At 63.6% G+C, this 8,420-nt stretch overlaps 1 long non-coding RNA gene across 1 annotated transcript in view; it reads right to left on the bottom strand.

The window, feature by feature from the left end:
* LOC125610888 overlaps positions 1 to 2,172 on the bottom strand; it is a 7,693-nt gene extending 5,521 nt beyond the window's left edge. Inside the window, exon 1 of the long non-coding RNA XR_007340940.1 lies at positions 452 to 2,172. This is a non-coding gene — a long non-coding RNA (uncharacterized LOC125610888). The remainder of the gene's footprint in view (positions 1 to 451) is intronic.
* Between the last annotated feature and the right edge of the window lie 6,248 nt (positions 2,173 to 8,420).

Genomic DNA, 8,420 nt, shown 5'->3' with positions numbered 1-8,420 from the left:
CCCCCCCCCGCTTCCTGCTATCCCCACAAGGACCCAGCCAGGCCTCAGCCCCGTGCCCACTGCCTGGCTCACTCTGCCACCCGAGGTCCTCCAGCACCAGTGCACATCAGCCTCCACAGCCCAGTGGAATCCCACATCCCCATGGACATGGGGCTCCTCCCCTGCTGTGCAGGCCTCTGTCCTGTGGGGACGTGGAACATTTCCACAGCTTGTCTTCCTGACACTGACCGCTTCTGCCAAGACAGGCCTGTCATTCGAGGCCTTCTTGGGCTAGTGGGTCAGGTGTCCTGCTGGGGCGAGTGTAGAGGTTCAGCCCTTCTCACCAGGACTTCTGCCTCTAAGCACACCTCTGTGGCCCCAGGTCCCTCTCAGTCCCACTCTCTGTGACCTCGGATGGGAGCAGGGCCAAGGGCTGGGGAAGGGGACAGGTCAGCACCTGTGGCAGGCTCACCTTCCCAGCTGTGGCTGTCCTGCGTGGCTCCTCGATGTGAGCTGATGAGAAGGCCCTGTCACTGCCAGGCTGCTTGGTAAGAAGTCCGAGTTCTGAAGGACATTGGCAAAACAGGATCCCAAAGACAGGAGGTGGTGTCTGCCCCAAGTTCAGGATGTTCCATAGGGACCAGCCCAGGGAGTTTGTGGACAGGTGCATCAGATGACTTTGAAAATGCCCAAAGCCATGAGCACCTTTGGGTGAGACCTAAATGTACAGGCATGTGCCCAGAGGACAGGAGGGTTGCCACGTGCAGATGATTTCTGACAGTGAGACTCATCCCCAGTCAGTGGCACCTGGGTGGGTCCCGCTGCTCCACAGCCCTTAGGCCTTCAGAGAGCCAAGAAAGTGGAGCACAGGCCAGCCCTGCTGGATTGGGCGCTGGGCACAGGAAAAGGGGTGTGATGACCTGAGGGCGAGCCCAGCCCTCCCCTGGAGCACAGCCAGGAAGGGGGCAGTGTGACCACGAGTGACTGCGACAGTGTCGCCCAGGCCTGTGCCTCCCGCCGTGTGCAGGTCCACCCAGGCGCCGAGGCTGAAGCCCAGGTCCCAGGTCCTAACCAGCCACAGTGTTCCCGTGAAGCCCGTCTGGGGACTCAGGCCATTGTCTGAGGCAGTGAGTGACGCCGCGCTCTTGGCTCCTCCCAAAACTTCTTCACATGGTTCCTCTGTGTGTATTTTAAACAAGGAGCTCATGGGGCTGGCGGGTAGCTCAGAGGGAAGCATGTACTCACATGAGCAAGGTCCCAGGTCCATCCTCAGCAATACCTTAAGTTTTCTAGTTTTAGCACACTGTATCTGAGTGCAACAGCAGTGAATGCCTTAGGACGACGCTCTAGGACTGTGCTCCTGAAATCTCTGCTCCTCACCTGTGCATGCCTGGTCCCTCCTCTGCCTTCTGCTGACATATAGGCCGGCTCCATCTGCAGAGGCAGCCACCCCAAGTCCAGACCCTGCTCTGCAGCGTCTTCCCCCGAGAAGGCTGACAGGTAGAGACCCTGAGGGTGACACTGGGGCTCAGTGCACCCCGGGATGGGGCCTGGGGTCCCCACCTGTGGGAGGGAGTCCCTGCCCAAGTCTGCGAGCTGAGCAGAACAAGGAGCAGAGCCGGGCTGGGGACGAGGCCGCCCGCCTGCTCAGGTGGTGGGGGAATCCAGGGTTCCACCCTCCAGGGCCACTGCTCTGCCCTCCGGGCTCAGGCAGACACATGGCCAGGGGTGTCCCCGACCCCAGAAGGTCAGCAGGAGGCTGAGGGTTGGAGCTTTCACACAGCTGCTGCCAGGGGTGGTAGCTGCAGTCCACAGGCTCAGCATGGGAACTAGGCACTGGACAACCCTGGGTGGGGCGAGAGAGTCCAGAGGCAGCCACAGATTCCCAAAGAGCTGCTGGTGAGACAGGACCTGGGCTGCAGGATTTGGCTCCGCGTTTTTCTGAGTGCGGTGTGTTTCAATCACCGTGATTCCTAATAGGAAAACTGCCTTCAGAAGAGGCTGTGAGGTCTTGGGATCATGAAGCACACTCCGTGGCAGTGTGGCTGACCTGCCCTGCACCCACACTGGCTCCTGCCGCAGATGCACCTTAAAGGGGCGGCTCTGGCCAGGCATAGTGGCACACACCTGTGTCCCAGAGGCTCGAGAGGCTGAGGCAGGAGGATGGCAAGTGCAAAGCCAGCCTCGGCAGCTTAGTGAGGCAGTAAGCAACGTAACAAGGCCCTGTCTCAGAAAACAAAAAGGGCTGGGGGTGTGGCTTAGTGGTTAAAGTCCCTGTTCCCATCCCCAGCACAAAACAGGGCACCACTGAGCAGCCTGGAGTGGCTGGACCAGGGAACCCTTAGGGCTGCTCCTGCGGTCTTCAGCTGAGGGGGGTTCTCCCCCAGGGGAGGGGAGGGGATGCAGACCTCAGAGGAGAGGGAAGAGTGTGCCAGTCGGGGCCCTTTAGGAACCTCGGAGCCGTGTCAGGAAGTGTTTCTCTCCCCCATAGAAACACTGGGAGTGACCCAGGGCTCCCTGGGCACAGGCCGTCTGCCCTCAGGCCCAGGGATGGAGAGTGTGCATGGGGCATCGGGTGTTGGTGGGTCGGGGTGCCCATGGGGCCTGTCAGAACACCAGGGCGGAGGGGCCAAGCCTGGTGTAGCCCGGCACCCACGGGGTCCCTGGTGCAGTATTGTGCAGGAACCCTGGGAAGCAGGCTCTCAACAGGGGGGAAGGCCCCTCATCGGCAGCAGAGCTGAGGAAGCACATGGGCCACGGGTCGGGGGCGCAGAGGCCAGCCTCGGGCACAAAGACTGCTGCCCTCCTGCCACCTCCCTGACCCATAGCTCCCTCCCCTCGGGCCCTGCTGTCCTGCCCAGCTGCGGCCCAGGCCTGTGCTGGGTGGGGGAGGCCAGGACTGGGTGCAGGGTGAGTCAGCGCTTAGCCCACGCAGGGGCTGCATCACTTCAGTGACTCACCTCCCTCGTGAGGGTCCAGGAGGGCCAGGAGCCCCCACCCGGAGGCCGATGGAGGGACGTGACTCATCCCTTGAGGCACCCGTCTGCACCAGAGGAGTCCAATCGTGGACTTGCAGGTACCGGAGCCACAGGAACGGTGGCATGGACATGTTCTGTCTTGGGGGCTCCAGAGGGAGATATGCCCCACCCATACACCACCCGCCCTGGCCTGCCTCTGAGGGATGCCCACCTCCAGCATCCTCCTGTGCAGCCCCTGCAGGATGGACCTGGCCCCTGGTCCCTCAAGCACACCCAGCCACAGCCAGGACGCACTCTCTGCTGCCCACAGCTCTCTCGTCACCGTCATCTTCAGCACTTCTGAGTTCTCCCCCTGAAACTGGCAGGAAAGCTGTCCACGGCAGGGCCCCCGAGCCAAGCCCCCGAGCCAAGCCCCCTGGGGGGACAGCGATGATCACCTGAGGGTATGGCCAGGCGCTGGAGCGGGAGGGCCCTGCCGTGGAGCAAGAATGAGCCCAGGGATTCTCATGGGTCCTTCTGACTGGCTGCAGGCAGGGGCTGTGGAGGGATGGCCTGCTGGACCTCTCCTGGGCTCCCAGGCTCCTGCTCCCAAGCCGGCAGGGTCTGACCTGCGTTGTGGAGGGCTTGCTGGCCTCCCATCTGACCCCAGCAGGCCAGGGGAGGGCCGGTGACAGCGACCCCCGAGCCTGCCCGAGGCCCATGCTGCTCGTAAAACCCCCGTCACCTCAGTTCCTGCTCTTGGGATCCACCACCTGGCCCTCCTGGGACCCACTGCCCAGCCCTCCTGGGGCAGCTGGACTTCCAAATGCCAGGAGCTTGATCTGGTCCTTGAAGGGTTTCCAGACGTCTGTGGTGCCGATGGGGCTCCTGTGCGACTAGGGTGCAGCCAGCAGGGCCTCCAGCTTGCCAAGGGCACTGGTCACTTGGTACATCCAGCCCTGCACACCAAGGATGTCCTCTGGAACATCCCCTGGGGGGGGGGGAGTCCCCTCTACCCTGGGTGCCGGTGGGAGCTCTTCTGAAGAGATCAAACCACTGTGGGAGGCCTGGGCCAGGCCGTAGCCTCGGCGGCTTTTACAGGCCTGAAGCCCCAGCCTAGCAGACGCCCTTGGGACCCACCTTCCCAAGGACACAGGACCAGTCAGGAGCCAGCCAGCAGCGCCCAGCATAGCCGGCTCGCCTGGGCCCCTGCCCAGTGCATCGTGCCGCAGCCTGGTCTCCCTGTTGTTCATAGGGCACAGGGGTCCTGAGCCCGGCCCTGCCCCTGTGCTGCAAGAGAGGCCAGGAACAGACACGGGGCACCCACATCCATGCAAGCACAGACTTCGACACCACATACACACACGCATGTTAGTGCACAGACACACGTGTGCACACTCACCTGTGCACACATGCGTGTGTGCCCCATGCTCACACCCACAAGCAACACTCCAGCCACAGCACAGCACCAGGTGACAAGCTTGGGCAGAACTGGGTCTTGGGTGAGGCTGTCCAGGCAGGATGCCCTGAGGCCACAGATGACGGTCTCCCACGTGCCCACTGTATGCAGCAGCACTGGGGACTGTGCCTACGGCGTGGGGTGCATTCCTCACCAGAGGTACCACATGCTGTGGGCAAGCATTGCCCCACATGCTGCCTGAATAGGACACACGGATGACCACTCGGTATTCAGCCTCTGGCTTCAGCTCACAGAATCCTCAATGTCCCCACTTCCCTGGAGCTGGGCTTAGGCCCTGAGTGCCCATCTAGGTGCCAGAGACCCAGTCTGCCTTGGCCAGGCCGACAGAAGTATCTCTTGAGAACTGTGGTGTCCACTCTGCCCACTGGACTTTCACCCCTCCTGAGGCCCCAGCCTATCTGTCCACTGGGGCCAGCCACCCACCCTGGGGAGGTCAGGCAGGGACAACCCACCTCCTGGGAGAACGCACTTGGGAAGCAGAAGACATTCGCAATCTTCAAAAGCTTGCAGCCAGCACCCGAAATGGGGCAGTTTTCCCAGTGGAAATGAACAGGAACCCAGGCCATTGGTGACCTTCACAGAAAGGAAGGCCAGTACCCCTGCTCAGGCCACACAGGGCAGCTACTGCACCCGTGGCGGCCCCTGACCTGTTTTCCCTGCACACACTGGAGCCCTCCAAGCGGGGTGCAGGAAGGCGTGGGGAGGGCAGGGCCCAGGGCAGGCAGGGCGCTGGCAAGGAGATCCTGAAGACCCCCTGAGAAGAGCTGGGTGGAGCCCCACCTCCAGGGTGCCCTCACAGCCAAGACACTCTAGACGGAGCCGGCAGAGTGAGGGTGTGCAGCCCTGGCCCAGGGCGAGGCCATGGCTTGGCAAGAACACATGTGTCCAGCCAACCTTCCGGGGCTGCTGTGCCCTTGGGTAGAGGCCTGCGCCCACTGGGCCAGACCTGTGCCGGCTTGTCCCCCTGCGAGCACCACCCCACCCTGTGCAGCTAGAGCAGGAGCCAGGACAGAGGCAATGCACAGCAGACCTCGGCACACGGCAGCAGCCCCGGGGGCCTCCTGGGTGTCGGCGGAAGGAATTGAGTAAATGCTGGCCCTCTGCAGCCCAGGGGCTGGCGGCTGGCCAAGGATCAGCAGAGGTCCCTGGGTCATGCCAAGTGGGGTGGCCTGTCCAGCTCAGCTTCATCTGGGCCCTCACCTGAGTGAATCCCTGAAGGAGCCTGAGTCCCAGAGGAAGGGTCGGGGTCCACTCCACTACAGCCAGAGGCTCCAACCCCCAGGTGGGCTCTGTTCTCACCTGCCAGACTCGGGGCCTCCACCTAGCCCTTCAGAATGGAGGTGCCCGTTGGACGTGGGAAGGGGGGTCTCTGGGTCCCCAGGATCCGGGTGACAACCTCGCCCCTTTCCTGGCCCAATGATGCCCAGCACCACAGACAGTGTGCATATGCATGGGGCCACAGGCCAGCAAGCAAGACACCAGGAGTCCCCCAAGGACAGGCCCAGGTGGTGCCTCTCGTGGCAGCTGGCCCAAGGAGAACGGTTCAAGCCACACAGTGAAGTTTTTTCCACAGTTTTTAAAATTCTGTGGCATGAGGGAAAGCCCACGCTCTCTGCCTTGCTGGGACCTCCAGAGACCTGTCCACTCCCCACACCCCTGTCCAGGACCTACTCTTGCTCAGCATAGGTTACAAGGGGACTGTCTTTAAAATACATGAGCAGGTTTGGGACCAGCCCCAGGCAGGCAGGGTACCAATGCCCCCCAAGCTGCTCTGAAATGGGGACACAGGCCTTTGTGCCGAGTGTGGGCGCCTGGCCCAGACCTGGGCCCGCCCTCATGGCGGGCTCAACTGTTCTGGCCGCCCCCCTGTGGCCCCGGGGTGCTGGGCAGCTCTGCCCTTGCTCATGCAGCTGAGGGCTGCCCGCTCAGGTTTGGGCTGAGCTGCAGAGGATGCAGGGCTGGGCCCCCACAGCCAGGAAGCCACCCAGGTGTGGCCTGCTGTCCAAGGTGGGCCGTGCAGTGTGGTAGCCAGAGGGAGACCAGTCTGGTGAGCTGGCCCTGTGGGAACAGGGCGGGGTCCCTTCTTGGGCCCCTGGTCGGGCACCTCCTCTCAGCAGCTGCTGGAGCTGGGCCTGGGGTCGGCCTGGGCCCAAGGGTGGTCGAGGTTGAGGCCTCTCAGCACGGATTCCTCAGGCCACTGGCTGCCCTGCCTGGGTGGGCCTTCAGCATCTCGGGGTTCCCACTGGCCTCGGGGCACAGTCCTAGGAGCTGGCTTTGTTCACAAGCCTGAGCCACCAGGATGAGTGACAATCCCCAACTCCTCAGGCCCTCCTGCCCCTCCCCAGCCTTCCCACCTCCTGGTGGGCCTCAGGCCCCAGGCTGTCCCAGAGGATCCAGCACAAGGACAGAGGTCCAAGGTCCCATGACTAGAAACATGAAAGCCATTGCTCCAGGTGGGGCCAGCCCCCTTGGGTGACCTGGCCTTAGTGGCACCTGTGGGCCAGGATCAAAGCCAGGCCCGCCGCTTGGCAAAGCAGGTCTGGGAAGGAGCCGAGCCGCAAGATAAGCATCGAGCCCCACGAGGGGCATCAGAGCCCAGGGATCAGTCCCTGCACAGGCCAGGCTGAGCAGGGTCCTGGGGCAGGAAGTACGGCCTCCTGGCTGTTACCAAGGAGACCCTGCCCGGAGACCCTGCCCAGGAGACCCAAAGGGCAGCCTTGTGGACGTGGGGCCCTAGGGCACCCGTTATATGAGGGGCATCTGGTGGACTCGACCTGGACAAGGCCCACCAACGGCCACCAGCCTCACAGCCCTGCCCAGGCCCACGTGGGAGAGTATGGAGCAGAGGCAGGTGTGAAGCAGGCGAAGCAGGGGTCCCCCACAAAGGCATGTACATGCACATGCACATGCGAGCACACACAGCACCCATGCACACATACCCTGGGGCACTATGCATGTGGTGTGCGGGTATACATGTGTACAAATGTGTGCCCAGGGCTGGAACACGTGCACGCTCCCCTCTGCAGCGGCTGCAGGCCATCTGAGTGGGAGCTGGGTCAGGTGGAAGGGACTCTGCCCAGGAGGGGTCCCTGGGGATTGGCTGAGCACCTGACTTTGCCAGACCCCCAACCATTCACCCTGGGGTCAGAGAAGGCAGAAGGGACAAGAGCCAGGAGGCCACCAGCAGGATGGGGCGTCCTCAGTCTGGAGACAAGGAGCTGGGACCCGTCCAGCATGTCGGACCAGCCCACAGCCCGCACGTGGCCACCCAGAGCAGGCCCCCAGGCCTCATGCACTCTGCAGGTTCAGCCTGAGACCAGGCACCCGCCGGTGCCCCTGCGGAGTTGCCCACAGGTTGAGCACAGGAGGGGCGTGTGGACAGGGGCTGAGCCCTGGGGTGGGGAACAGGAGCTTCCAAGCTCATGCAGCTGGACTCACCCCGGGGCCACAGTGAGGAAGAAGCCGCCTCAGGCGTGTCCAGCAGTCTCTGCCCAAGGGCTAGGCTAGGGCCACTTGTGCAGCAACAATCCCAGGCCCCTCCTTGGGGTCCAGCCCCCAGGCCAAGTTCCCCTGTGGACGCCTGGGCTGAGTTGGGCAGGAGGCAGGGTGGGACAGCCGGGCCCCCCCTGGAGCAGGGCCTCCACAGTTCCTCGCTGGGCTGGAGCTGGCGGCCCAGGCTGCCCAGCGGGCGAGGGCTGCTGGCTGGCGCTCCTCTCATTTCCTCTTGGCCCGCAGGCCCGGCTGCCTCGGGAACAAAGGGTGGATTGTGCCTCTCTAGCCCTGGGCGAGGTGCTCCTGCCACTGCCCCTGTGGGCCTGGGGGTGACTGCCTCCAGCCCAGCAGGCTGCTCTGACTGCCTCCCGCAGTCTGGGAGCTGGGACCCCGTCCAGCAGCCCTGGGCTCCTCCTGGCACCTCCACTCCAGCAGTGGCAGTGGCCTGGCTGCCTCCCTTGAGCCTGCCCCCACCCTGAGCCTGCCCCCTCACCCTGAGCCTGCCCCCACCC

Source organism: Marmota marmota, unplaced genomic scaffold (assembly GCF_001458135.2).
Source record: "Marmota marmota marmota unplaced genomic scaffold, marMar, whole genome shotgun sequence".
Lineage (NCBI taxonomy): Eukaryota > Metazoa > Chordata > Mammalia > Rodentia > Sciuridae > Marmota > Marmota marmota.
This window is presented reverse-complemented; position numbering and strand designations above follow the sequence as displayed.